Source organism: Podarcis filfolensis (genome assembly GCF_964270895.1).
Source record: "Podarcis filfolensis genome assembly, chromosome: 5".
Taxonomy (NCBI): Eukaryota; Metazoa; Chordata; class Lepidosauria; order Squamata; family Lacertidae; genus Podarcis; species Podarcis filfolensis.
Window position 1 is genome coordinate 80573529 of NC_139608.1, and position 13200 is coordinate 80586728.

At 38.4% G+C, this 13200-nt stretch overlaps 1 protein-coding gene across 16 annotated transcripts in view; it reads right to left on the minus strand.

The window, feature by feature from the left end:
* ZMIZ1 (zinc finger MIZ-type containing 1) overlaps nt 1–13200 on the minus strand; it is a 386104-nt gene that overhangs the window by 167091 nt on the left and 205813 nt on the right. The gene's annotated exons all lie outside the window — the stretch shown is intronic.

Here is a 13200-nt window from a genome sequence, read left to right on the forward strand (position 1 = left end):
CTAGGTTGGGGACACTCTTCTCATGTTAGTGAAACAGGTGTACTAAACCCCTCCAGATAACATCAGTATGATGTGGACACCACACAAATACCAAACTACATAGGCCCTTGACTTCCACAATTATTCTTCTCAGAAAATGAATGGTAGTATACTAACTGGATATATGTGTGGTGTGTCCACATAATGAATTAGTTTTATTTACATGATGCAGGCGAGGAGAGCTCACCTCCCTCCATTCCTTTACAATGCAAAGCCTGGTGCCATCTCACAGTATTGTATCTGAACTGGGCTAATGATGTCAGCAACTGACATGCTTGTCGCTGAAAATCAGGTTCTCATATTTCATGGGGGTGGGGGGCAGATGGAAAAATGGGTCTGGTGACTAGAATATTCTTCTAAAGACTACCCCAAAATTCCAACTGCTGGAAACAATTAATTTGATATGTCCTTAGCATACAAAAAGTGGGTACATAAAAAAAATACACTACAATCTAGTATATAAATCGAAGTGCTAATTTATTAGGATTTTCAGATTTCCAAACTTTACCACATACTGTTTACTACAGCTAAAAAGCTGGTATTTCTACCAGTCAAATTTGGGAGGGGGGATTAGCAAATATTCTCCAGAATTAATCACAATCAAATGGAACAGAGGAGAAAATAGCTACAGTTAGAAAAGTAGGGCACTTCAGTGCCCCTGGCTTATCCCCTCTTCCTTCATAACACATTCTTTTGGGAGGAGGGAAGGGAAAGTGCTACTACAGAACGATTCTCCAGTTGGCATTAATAAGTGCCAGGCCAGCTAGTAATCATGCCTTCTTAAATTTAAAATGTTCACAATGTTTCATGATTGCTGAGGTTAGAAGGAAGTTCCACTGTAATTGCACATCCTCACAACTGCTTTCCAAGCTTGTGTAGATGAAACCTTGTTGTCCATTTCAGCACTTTAAAAATGTTACACTTATAAAAAAAAGGATTCCTAATGCTACACAACCAGGATGAAAACTTTCGAGATTATGATAATTTTCTGTTATTATTCCGCGGTCATGTCTGATACCTCCTTATCTGCCTCTCTCTTGCTAAAAGACATTTGCTGATCTTAAACCTGGCTTGAATGAATAGCAATTGTTCCCATTTGGTTTTCAAGGTACTTTTTTTTTTGTTTGTCTACCCCATTCACTGGCCTGAAATCAGCAAGGCCTCAGATGGCTGTTGCTATGGCAACCCTGTTCATTCAACACTGGAGTATAATGAAGACAATGTGTTTTCCATTTAGATGAGTTTTGGAGCAAAAAAAGAGAGAAGACTTCTGCTTAACAGCTCCACAGAATGCAGGGTAATATAATCAGGTTTTCTGTAGTACCAGTTACATCATGGTGTGCTCCTAAGAGAGAGAATGTTACACCCACATTTAACCATAATTATGGTAGTGGTCAGATTAATCAAATGTGAGATTGTATTTCCTATGTTTTAAAGACTTTGCCAAAGAAAACAGAAGGGAAATATATTCACACCGTATTGTATGTAAAAACGGCAAATAGCCCGTTAATACTTTTTCTACTGTTGATACTTTTTTGCCTTTGTGGACTTGATAACAGACACTTCAGATACTCCTTTTAATGTGCCTCTTTTCTCAATTCTTAAGCAGGAGTGGCATTTAAACAAAAATAAATGAGAGTGGTTCAGAACAAATGTATGTGAATAATTATTGATTTTAAATGGGCAGGAAACACTTTCCCCTCATTCTAGCATTCATTTGTTTTTCTTTGAACTAGTTAAATCCATATAGTTGCTAAGCAGAATAATATGTGATGGCAGAAAATACCAAGAAACCCAAAAACAATTCTGCATCACTGAAATTTGTGTAAAATCATTTACAAAAATTGTTTCCTAAAGAGCTTCAGAAGTGGGTTCACTCCTGTCACTTCCACTTTAAGGTCACTCTTGTCTAGTTTCCTAACATTTTATAGCTACTCAGAGCCTTTCAGGTGGCACGAAATATAAATTACATAAATAGTTCAGTTTTATCTCCAACTTTTAGGAACTTCTTCTATTTATCTATTTACATTTCTTTCACAATGCCATCCCAAGGACTTTGGATAGCCAACACCATGTGATTAAAATAAATCTTTATAAAAACCAATGGAGCATTCATTGACAGTCTTTCTATACATGCCTTTGTTGACACACAGATCTGAGTTTCATACAGATGCAAATCATGCTTGAGATAGAAACTTCATTAAACTAATAGAACAGCTGGACCAAGTCTTTAATTAATGTAACAATAAAAACCCAAATCTAGACATCTCGAGGATACCTGTGCACATACAAAAGTTCCAAGAAAGTGTCCATATCTGGATGCAAGTGAGTATCACCTGCAGTTAGCAGTTCTCAAAGTTCCCTTTCATACATTACCATAGTGGTTAGGTTGCGCCTTCCCTATGGCTTGATTCTACATTGGTCTAGTAATGTTTGAAAGGTAGAACCTCACAACGAAACATAAGGTACTACCTATAGCAGAGTCAGTGGCTCAGATGGAGATGATAGTGTCATATGCCACATCCTATCCCCAAAAAGCTGGCCACAGAAGAAATGCAACCAGCGCATAACATGTTAACTGGCTCAAAGTCAACATCACATAGGATTTATTGATTTGATTTAGTTTTGATGATATCTAGCATCTGAAGGAAATGGTCAGAGGCTAGGACTAGAGGTGGCAATATTCTTCAGAGGGCCCTGCCTATACCCTCCAGTGGGACGAGTCATCAAGTTAACCAAATGTCCTCCAGTCCACTCTTGAAAACATATTATTATTAATTACTACTACTGTTTATCTGCACTTCACCCTAATCCAAAGACAAATTACAAAAAATACACTGGGTCCTGAACATATACATCTCAGGTGTTAAAGGCCAGGGTAAAGAGATGCATAATAAAGTTGCCTGATACACCTCTGTGGGAAGAGAGTTCCACAATTTAGGGGCTGCCACAAAGAATGTCCTCTCTATGATTTTATTATTCCTGGGCCAACACCATCCCTGAGCTTCTGAGGGTGCTGGAACTATCAAGAAGAGCCACCTCAGCTGATATTAACACTTGAGTCTCTAGGGAAGGATGCAGTCTTTCACATATTTGGGCCCTGAGTGGCTGAGGGCTTTAAACACTTGAACTGGGCCCAGAAACAAACTGCCAACCCATGCAGCTGTTTCAAAACAGGGGTTGTTTGTGAACTAAATGGAACATGTGATCTTGCCACTGCATTTTGGATCAATTGTGGTTTCCAAGTCATCTTCAAGAGCAGCCCCATGTACAGCATAATGCAATAATTCAATCTAGAGGCTACCAAAGCATGGGATACAGTGGCCACGTTATCGCTGTCCAAAAAGGCTCTAGACAGTGAACCAACTGTAACTGAAAAGGGGCACTCCTAGCCACAGAGGCCACCTGAGCCTCAAGTGACAGTGCTGAATATAGGAGCATTGGGAAAGAACAACTTGAAAGAGGTATCACTTTTTTGCGTTGTTTTTGCAAAACAAGAGGCAGCCAACTGTTACCTGCTGAAAGTAGGGGCTGGTTCACATGTGGCATGTTTGCACAAGAGGTCCATGTAGTCCAGCATCCTGCTCTCAAAGCAGCCAACCAGATGCCTATGGGATGCCCACAAGCAGCACATAAGCACAACAGCTTATGCTCCCTGCAACTGGTATTCAGAGGCATACTGCCCTCTGATACTGGAATTGTTGGTGCTAGAACAATTCCCCTATGAGGAAAGGGCTCCTGTTACATTCTTATGATGAACACAACTTCCAATGGTGACACACGTTTGAGTAAGACATCTGTCGCCTTCCTTCCCACACAATATTTTCTAGCACAGTCAAGTTCACACATTCAGTTGCCATTGATATACAGTTTTTAGAAAAAAGGAACAATCATGCTTTCTCTTTATAGTTCACATATTCAATTAAGTGCAGCTACAGTTATTACATTTCATAGACACACTCATTAATGTAAGAAGGGCTGATTTTTATTTCCCTTGGAAAATGTATTCAGGCCATTTAGTGTTCCAAATAAAATGGGTACTGAACAGGAAAAAAATGTGTAAAGCACAATTTCTCCCATTCAAAGAGCAATCAAGCCATATTTTTTTGTACAAATGATCAGCTTCAAGTTACCAACCTTTTTAAGCCACAGGACAACTGCAGAAGTAGGCTGTGTTTTATTGATGGTATAGAAGCTAAGAAGTTTTTCATATGGCCACCTTTTTCCAATATGGAATCTTATTGCAAACAGTTGGGGAGGGGATCACAAAAATCTGTTTGGAGTGAATTTGTAAGGCATGTAACACAGCAGCAATCCTAGGTTTGCCACCAAGCTCAATAGGAAACCACAGCCAATCCTGGCTCTCTAATGAGAATACCGGTTTGATTTCAATTACCTTATTTTCACCTTCACCTTTCACATATTTTTAGGTGTACACTTGTGAAATCTTACATGACATACTGTGTGAGGAGGCCCTTAACTTCACTATAGCTGACTGTTACCTTAGAGTACATTTGCTAGAAATAGCAGAACACCACAAATCGTTTCTTTACCTTGGAACACATGTGGAGAATTGTCCCCACACTAAAATTTCAGCAATTTTAACACTGACTCACGTTATAGGATTGTAGCAGAGCCGAAAATTACAGTAAATTTGAAAGTTGACACATTTTCTGCAGCATAGTTTGACTCTGAATATATGCAAATGGCTGGGAATCCCATAAGACTTACTACTCAAGCATAAAACTTGTGCATCTCACTGTGATCACCAAAAGGCTTCTTCACAACAAAATGCTTGCAAAACTTGATATTATGGAAGTCAGGTTTGACACACCATGAGAGATTTGGTATTCAATGTCATCCATATGCTTGCTTTTCAACTCATTCTAAGGAAATCATGGAAATTCTGGTGCCCGAAATCAGTAATGGAGTTATGGGAGCGATATTATTGGTTTGTTGTTGTTCTTATTTTTATTATGTATTCTGTAGTTTTTATGTTGTAATTTTAAGTTGTGAAACACCCTGAGGGGGGTATACAAATTTAATAAATAATAAGAATAAATAATAATTTTAAAATGTCGATCCAGTGTGCAGCAGCAGTGAAAAAGGAAAATTCCATGTTAGGGATCACTAGGGATAGGATCAAGAATAAAATTCATACCTGCATTATCTGATGCAACAACATCTGGAATACTGTATACAGTCCTTGTTGCCACATCTCAAAAATGACAGTTGCTTTTGGGAAAGGTGCAGAAGGACCAGGAGACTGCAGGAACTCACTTATGAGAAATGATTTTTTTTTTTGAGGGGCAGGGGTTTATTTTGGAGGGGGGAATCAAGAAAGGGGTGATAGAACAGAACAAGGCTACTCCTGTGGTGTGGAAATGGTGAAAAGAGTTCTATCCACATCCCATGCACAATATTAGATTCCAGGGTCATTTAATGAAAGTCAAGGGAAGAGGATACAGGACAGACAAAAGGAGGTACTTCTTCACACAACCAACTATGGATGCTGTTGACACAAACCGTGATGATAGCCACCAACTTAGATGGCTTTAAAGGGGGTTTAGACCCATTCATTGGGAATAAGGAAACTAAATGGTTACTAGTCAAGTTAAGTCAGGCACCGCCAAACTTGGCCCTCCAGCTGTTTTGGGACCACAACTCCCATCATCCCTAGTTAACAGGACCAGTGGTCAGGGATGATGGGAATTGTAGTCCCAAAATAGCTGGAGGCTGTTTTGGCCATGCCTGAGTTAAGTATATACTGTCTCCTCTGAATGCCATAGCACAAAATAGGAACAAGAACAGAAAAGTTCTTAAGAGACCAGGCAAAGGAGGAGAAAACAGTGTCTGTATCTTATACCCTAACCATAACTGTACCTTAAGAGAATATACGAACTATATATATCCTTAGTTGTGTATATAAATACATTATTAATGATCAAGTAACATTAGTAATGTATTTATATACATAACTAAGGATATATATAGTTCATATATATGTTGAAATTGTAACTAGCCTGGTAAATGCAGCAAGGAAGTCTATATCATACTGTGGGGAGAGAAGATTGTTTCACTCATCAATTTTTTTAAAGAATCTGGGACATCACTACAATGACAAATTTGACACATTGTACACAAACTCAGCTCTCCTTTGATGGAACCAAATATATCTCCAGTTGGTCAATACTTATTTTATTTTGGAGAAATATATATCTCCTTATTCACATTTTTTTCTATAACAAAATGTGTTTTTTGTAATAGTGTGTATGGACTGGAGTATTAAGATCCTGTTATTTGATAGGATTTCTTATTTTTGTATTCTATTTCAAACAAACAAACAAAACTCCAAGTTTATCCGAGAGAATACTAAAAGTTAAAGGCATTAATCACAGTAACCTTGGTTATATGCCAGAACCTGAGATTTTCTGAATCACAACGTTTTTCAACAAAACTTTCCATATTTCGCACACTATTCTACTTGTGCCACCCTTATGACCGCTAAACACCCAACCCAGTCTAAATCCCTAATGTAAACTCTTGTTAAATGGGTGTGACATTGCTTTCATTTGTGCAGTGTGTGTGCAGGTGGGGTACAATGTTTATAGTAGTGCACAGCAATAGAGATGGTTTAATTTCATATTGCAACACCCTAATGACTTTATTGTTTCAACTCACATTGTGATTTCAGCTGCTATTACCATTTAAACACCTGTATTATCAGAATACTGTGCATGAATGGTTTCTGGATAATTTACTTACATTACAAAAGACTAATTCAATGAAAGGATGTGTTATTTCTCTAACTGTTGCACAATTTCAGTCTCCCATTATAACCTGAAATTTACCACTAAGAACAGCATACAAAGTTATACTGGAAGATATATGGTGTGGTTTTTATAAAGTAGGTTTCAATGAATAAAAATAATGCTAAACATGTAAACATAAGGAATATATATCCCTCAAGGCTAACAAAATTTTGATTCCAGTGAATGTTATCAATAGTATAAAAAACTGAGTTCCAATGAGAAACACACAATTGATTAATATATAATGGGTTTTGTTATTATTTAAAAACCTTTTAAAATGTTTCACCACATTTATTTATTGTTCCGTTTTGTGAAGTTAAGGATGTAGCTGGCTTGGCTGAAGCAAAGCTGGTCTGGGCTCAGTCATTGTTGGAACTGTGGCTGCTTGGGGACTCTATGTATGGGGAAGAGTGGTGTATATACTAAACAAATAATATTTGGGTTTTAGTGGGGTGTGTTTTTTTCTGGTGAAACACATGGAAAAAAATTACAATATTCCTCAATTGGTGAGCCAAAGAAGTTATTATGCAATTTATTTGTTTGGCTAACCAATACTTTGCAAGGAAGGCTATCCACAAGTTCAGCTCCAAGACGAATGATGAGATAAACTGATGAATAGGCATGTGTGAAACAGACTTAAGAACATTAGAAGAGCCTTGAGAGATCAGATCATTCCCTTTCCAAAAGTGGCCAGTGCAATACCTCCATTAAGCCCACAAAGAAGGCAAGGAGCCTTCCCAGGTTAGTTGCCCCCAGCATCTAGCACTCAGGAGACTATTACCTCTAGCAATGCATACAGTTCCATTTAGCTATCATGACTAACAGCTGCTGATAGACCTCTCTTCTGTTTATCTTCTAGACAAGGACTCATTGGGAAGAGGAAAAGTTTGAGGGTGCGGCATCTGCTAAAGAGCATTTTGCATCCAGTTTCTGCCAGAATTATTGTTGATGGCTGTATATAAATTAACCACACACATTAGCAATATTGTGAGTTAATGCGCACATACAAAAAAAAAACACCCTCATTAAGATTTAGGTCCATTATAAGCCTTAATTAAGAATGACACGGTATTTCCCTCCCCTCTTTGAAGGAGAACACAGATACTTCTATCCCTAGTGTATTATAAATGTAAATATCTTTGCCTTGATAGAATATTCTTCTGCTGATGGGAATCATAATGAAGTGTTGCTTCTGTGATCTCCACATATAATGCATTATTTTCACTTCAGTATCAAGAGACACTTTCAACGTTTTTCAAGTTAAATACCGAAGAAGCTACATTTCTAGGTTGCCTTGTGTCATGTTCAGAACGGGTCACAACGAGGGCTGGATTAATCAGTATGCTCTAGGCTAGGGCCTCCACCAAACAGAGGGTCAGGTTCTAATGTAACTATTTGAGAGAGTTTCTACAAGAATAGAGGCTTATGCTTCTCTACAGTATTTATTTGCCAGGCTTGTTTAAAATTCTATACAGTGCAAAAAAGAAAGAACGGGGTGGGGGAGGTTTTTGATTAAGCACAAACCAGGAGGAAGAGGATAGCTTCTAGTGGTGAGAAAATTTCAAATTTCAATATGAGGAAGAAAATATTCATGCTACATTTCATCATTCACCTTATGGGTCATCCAGCATGAGTCTCAATTTGCCAATAGCGTTCGAAGGGTGAGAAAATATGTTAATTAGAGTTATACTTTCTTTCAAAGAGGAAATGCAGACTTTCTAAAACAAAAGAGCTAAAGAATGCCTTGAAGACAAGCTGGCAAATAAATTCATGAATGTTGCTACCCCCACTCCCAAATTATTACCCCCAGCTCCTGAGCACACATACTTATATTAGTCATCTGTGGCACGCTGATAGCCTGGCCGACTTCCTGCCTGGTCACCCATGGCAAATTCTAAGTCACCACAGATAAGTAGGCAAGTGGCTACTTATAAGCCTTCTAAAAAGACCCAGCGCTACTTCAACACAATTTAAATAATTTGCTGTTCGTCTGAAATATTCACCAAAATGTCCAGATGAAACAAAATATGATGATGGGGACTAGACAAAGTCACAAAGAAGGATTTCTCTCTCCACAATGCTACTCTACTATGCAGCAAGCAAAAGCATAGAAGAACCAACATGAAAGAAAAGGAAAAGTATTGCTGTGTTGGCTCCTGCTCCATGCCATTAAGACATTTATGGTGCTTATCAGTAAGATATCCAGCTTTCTTGAAGGACAGCCCTGTCTGTCTCCTTTATCTCCAGCATTACATGTAATTGCAAGGACTTTTCTCTTTCATGCTGATCTTCTGTAAATAACGTAAGGTTATTAGAGCTGATGAAGCAATAAAAAAAAATCTATTCCGTGTTCTCCTTTATTATGGTCTCAGGAACCATTTGAATATGCACTGAAGTCCACTGGAGGTCCCCAGACCACAGTTTAAGAACCACCAACAGGGAATGCAAATACTTGCAGATCACTTGGTCAGCATTGCCCCCTTCTCATCCTTTATTCACAAGAACACTACTATTCTCCCTTAGCTGTATTGCTGGTGTTGATATCCAAAAGCCCCTTTGATTACATCCTCAGACCAGAATGAGCCCGTTTAATCATCTGCTGTATTGTTCCAGACACTCGCTATTAACTGACAAAACTGAATTTGAGAAAGGCTTCCTTTATTATTGCTTTTCCCGACATCACTTCTAATTATTTTTTCTAGCACCATGGGGTTAAGGAAACACATACACACACTGAAAATCCTACTGGAAGTAAAACCAGAGTCAAATTCCAAGCAATGAAATCCAGCCGGATCTGCTGCTGTCACCTTGTTTTCCATCAGCCCCTATAAATGACTGTATCTTGAGGTGCATTTGCATGCTACCTTGGCACATAAATACATTACAGTAGCTAGAAAGTATGGGAGGGAGGACTGGCGGTAAAATGCATTGTAAACACAGCACTACATAACTGGGTTGTTTCAATGCAATCCCACTGAATCTTTACAGGAAATTAAATGGAGAAAAGAATTAACGTTGATATGGATTAGATCTCTGATTTGGGGTACGTTTTCTCTCACTCTTACTCCCTCTCTCATTGACCGCTAAGATTCACACTGCACCTCAAGCTAGGGATTGTTCTCAGTTTGTTAAATGAGTAAGGTATTGCAACAAAAGGCATTTTAACCACCACACACACTTCTATGGAAATTTTGTATTCTGTTAAACCAGAGCCCCAAAATAATCATAGAATCATAGAGTTGGAAGGGACCTCAAAGGTTTGTCCAGGACAGCTAAACCATGAGCCCAGGTTTAGAAGACATGCCAAGTAAAAACATGGTTTAACACAGTGCAGCATAGTAGCAGAACCCGTGGAGAAGCAGAGTAGCCACAATCTCCACTCTGAGATCCTGGACACTTGCTGGCTTGTGATATGCAAAAAAGGGCAGAGATTTAAATAGACATTCTCTCACCACTCTTCTATATTGCAACTCACTAGCTTAAATGCTTTGGAAAAGAAAGAAATGTAATTTAAATTTGGATTTCAGAGATGAAATTATTCACAAGACTTGAGAAAATTAATTCTGATTGCTAAGGCCTGGTAAAGTAAATGAGCTTACCAGAAGCCAGTTAAGGCTCACAAAGGAGGAGGTCACATCCAAGTTGAGTATTCTCACATCTACAGAGACTCCTGAGAATCACACACATCTTCAATCATGACACCATAAAACAGACAATCATGTCATCTCATGCTAAGCTGAAGTTCCAACGTAACTAAGATATATGACATAAAATGGCTTTTAACTCTTGGTTTCTAAAGGCATCGCTAACATACCTGCCCCATCATACATAGTTCGGTCTTGCATCATTTCATGCAGTTTGGCAGGAGGACTTGGTCCTCAACAAACTTGAAGTGTGTGGTTACACAATCACCTTTGAAGAGGACGCAGGCCAGCTGGTACATAATATAATGCTTTATAAGCACAAAACGCCTCAGGTTTGATATTTAACAAAGACTTTGGAGAGCTGAATTCAAGATGATAGGAAAATTACAGACTTTATTGGGCTAGAATGGACCATTGCTGAAGTACTTACTGTCAAAGCTGTATATGTAAGCACACAGATTCTGAGGGAAAGCAGAAGCTTTTGAGAATCTTTTATCTTCTACTACTTATTTTCGAAGGGACGCGGGTGGCGCTGTGGGTAAAACCTCAGCGCCTAGGACTTGCCGATCGCATGGTCGGCAGTTCGAATCCCCGCGGCGGGGTGCGCTCCTGTCGTTCGGTCCCAGCGCCTGCCAACCTAGCAGTTCGAAAGCACCCTCGGGTGCAAGTAGATAAATAGGGACCGCTTACCAGCGGGAAGGTAAACGGCGTTCCGTGTGCTGCACTGGCTCGCCAGATGCAGCTTGTCACGCTGGCCACGTGACCCAGAAGTGTCTGCAGACAGCGCTGGCTCCCGGCCTATAGAGTGAGATGAGCGCAAAACCCTAGAGTCTGGCAAGACTGGCCCGTACGGGCAGGGGTACCTTTACCTTACTTTTTTTTTTTTACATCTATTTTTTTTTATATAAAATATTTATTGAGATTTTACGAAAAACAAAGGTTTACAGAATAAAAAGAAAACATATAAAAAGAAAGAAATAAAAAACATACAAAAATACATAAAATAGAAAAAAGAAAAAGAAAAATACAAAATGCAAAAAAGAATAGATAAGAAAAAATTAAAAACAACTCCATTTTTTTTATATCTTTAAACTCATTAGCTTCTTTCCTTGACCTCCTCACACCTCCCCTTTTTGTATTCCCATTTACATAATTAAATCAACAAATCCTTACCCTCTTTCATTTATCTTAACTCTATATCTTAACATATTATAACTCTATATTTTCATCCATTATCAATCCATTTTTGCATATTCTTATTAACTTTGTTGCTAATGCCACTTATTTTCAATCCAACATCATTTTAACATTCATTAATTTTACAGTGTTTCTGCAAATAGTCTTTAAATTTCTTCCAATCTTCTTCCACCAACTCTTCTCCCAGGTCTCGGATTCTGCCAGTCATTTCCGCCAATTCCATATAGTCCATCACCTTCATCTGCCACTCTTCCAGGGTGGGTAAATCTTGTGTCTTCCAATACTTTGCAATAAGTATTCTTGCTGCTGTTATTGCATACATGAAGAAAGTTCTATCCTTCTTTGGCACCAATTGGCCGACTATGCCCAAGAGAAAGGCCTCTGGTTTCTTCAGAAAGGTATATTTAAATACCTTTTTCATTTCATTATAGATCATCTCCCAGAAAGCCTTAATCTTTGGGCACGTCCACCAAAGGTGAAAGAATGTACCTTCATTTTCTTTACATTTCCAACATTTGTTATCGGGCAAATGATATATTTTTGCAAGCTTGACTGGTGTCATGTACCACCTGTATATCATTTTCATAAAATTCTCTCTTAAGGCATTACATGCCGTAAATTTCATACCTGTGGTCCACAACTGTTCCCAGTCAGCAAACATAATGTTATGTCCAACATCTTGTGCCCATTTAATCATAGCAGATTTAACCGTTTCATCCTGCGTATTCCATTTTAACAGCAAGTTATACATTCTTGAAAGTATCTTAGTTTTGGGATCTAACAATTCTGTTCCCAATTTTGATTTTTCCACCTGGAAGCCATTTTTTTTGTCCAAATTATAGGCCTCTCTTATTTGATAATAATGAAGCCAGTCTCGCACTTTATCTTTTAATTTCTCAAAACTCTGCAATTTCAATTTCTCTCCTTCTTGCTCCAATATTTCCCAATATTTCGGCCATTTGGCCTCCATATTGAGCTTTTTCTGAGCCTTTGCTTCCATTGGTGACAACCACCTTGGGGTTTTATTTTCAAGTAAGTCTTTATATCTTATCCAGACGTTAAACAATGCTTTCCTGACAATATGGTTTTTAAATGCTTAATGTGCTTTAACCTTGTCGTACCACAAATATGCATGCCACCCAAAAACATTATTAAAACCTTCTAAGTCCAAAATGTCTGTGCTCTCAAGAAGCAGCCAATCTTTCAACCAGCAGAATGCTGCTGATTCATAGTAAAGCTTAAGGTCTGGCAGGGCAAATCCGCCTCTTTCCTTTGCATCAGTTAATATTTTAAATTTTATTCTGGGCTTCTTGCCCTGCCAGACAAATCTAGAAATATCTCTCTGCCACTTCTTGAAACAGTCCATCTTGTCCGAATTTGCAATGATTGAAACAAAAATAACATTTTTGGCAATACATTCATCTTTATAGCTGCAATTCGACCCAACAAGGAAAGCTTCAAATTTGACCATATTTCTAAGTCTTTTTTTCACTTCTGTCCAACATTTC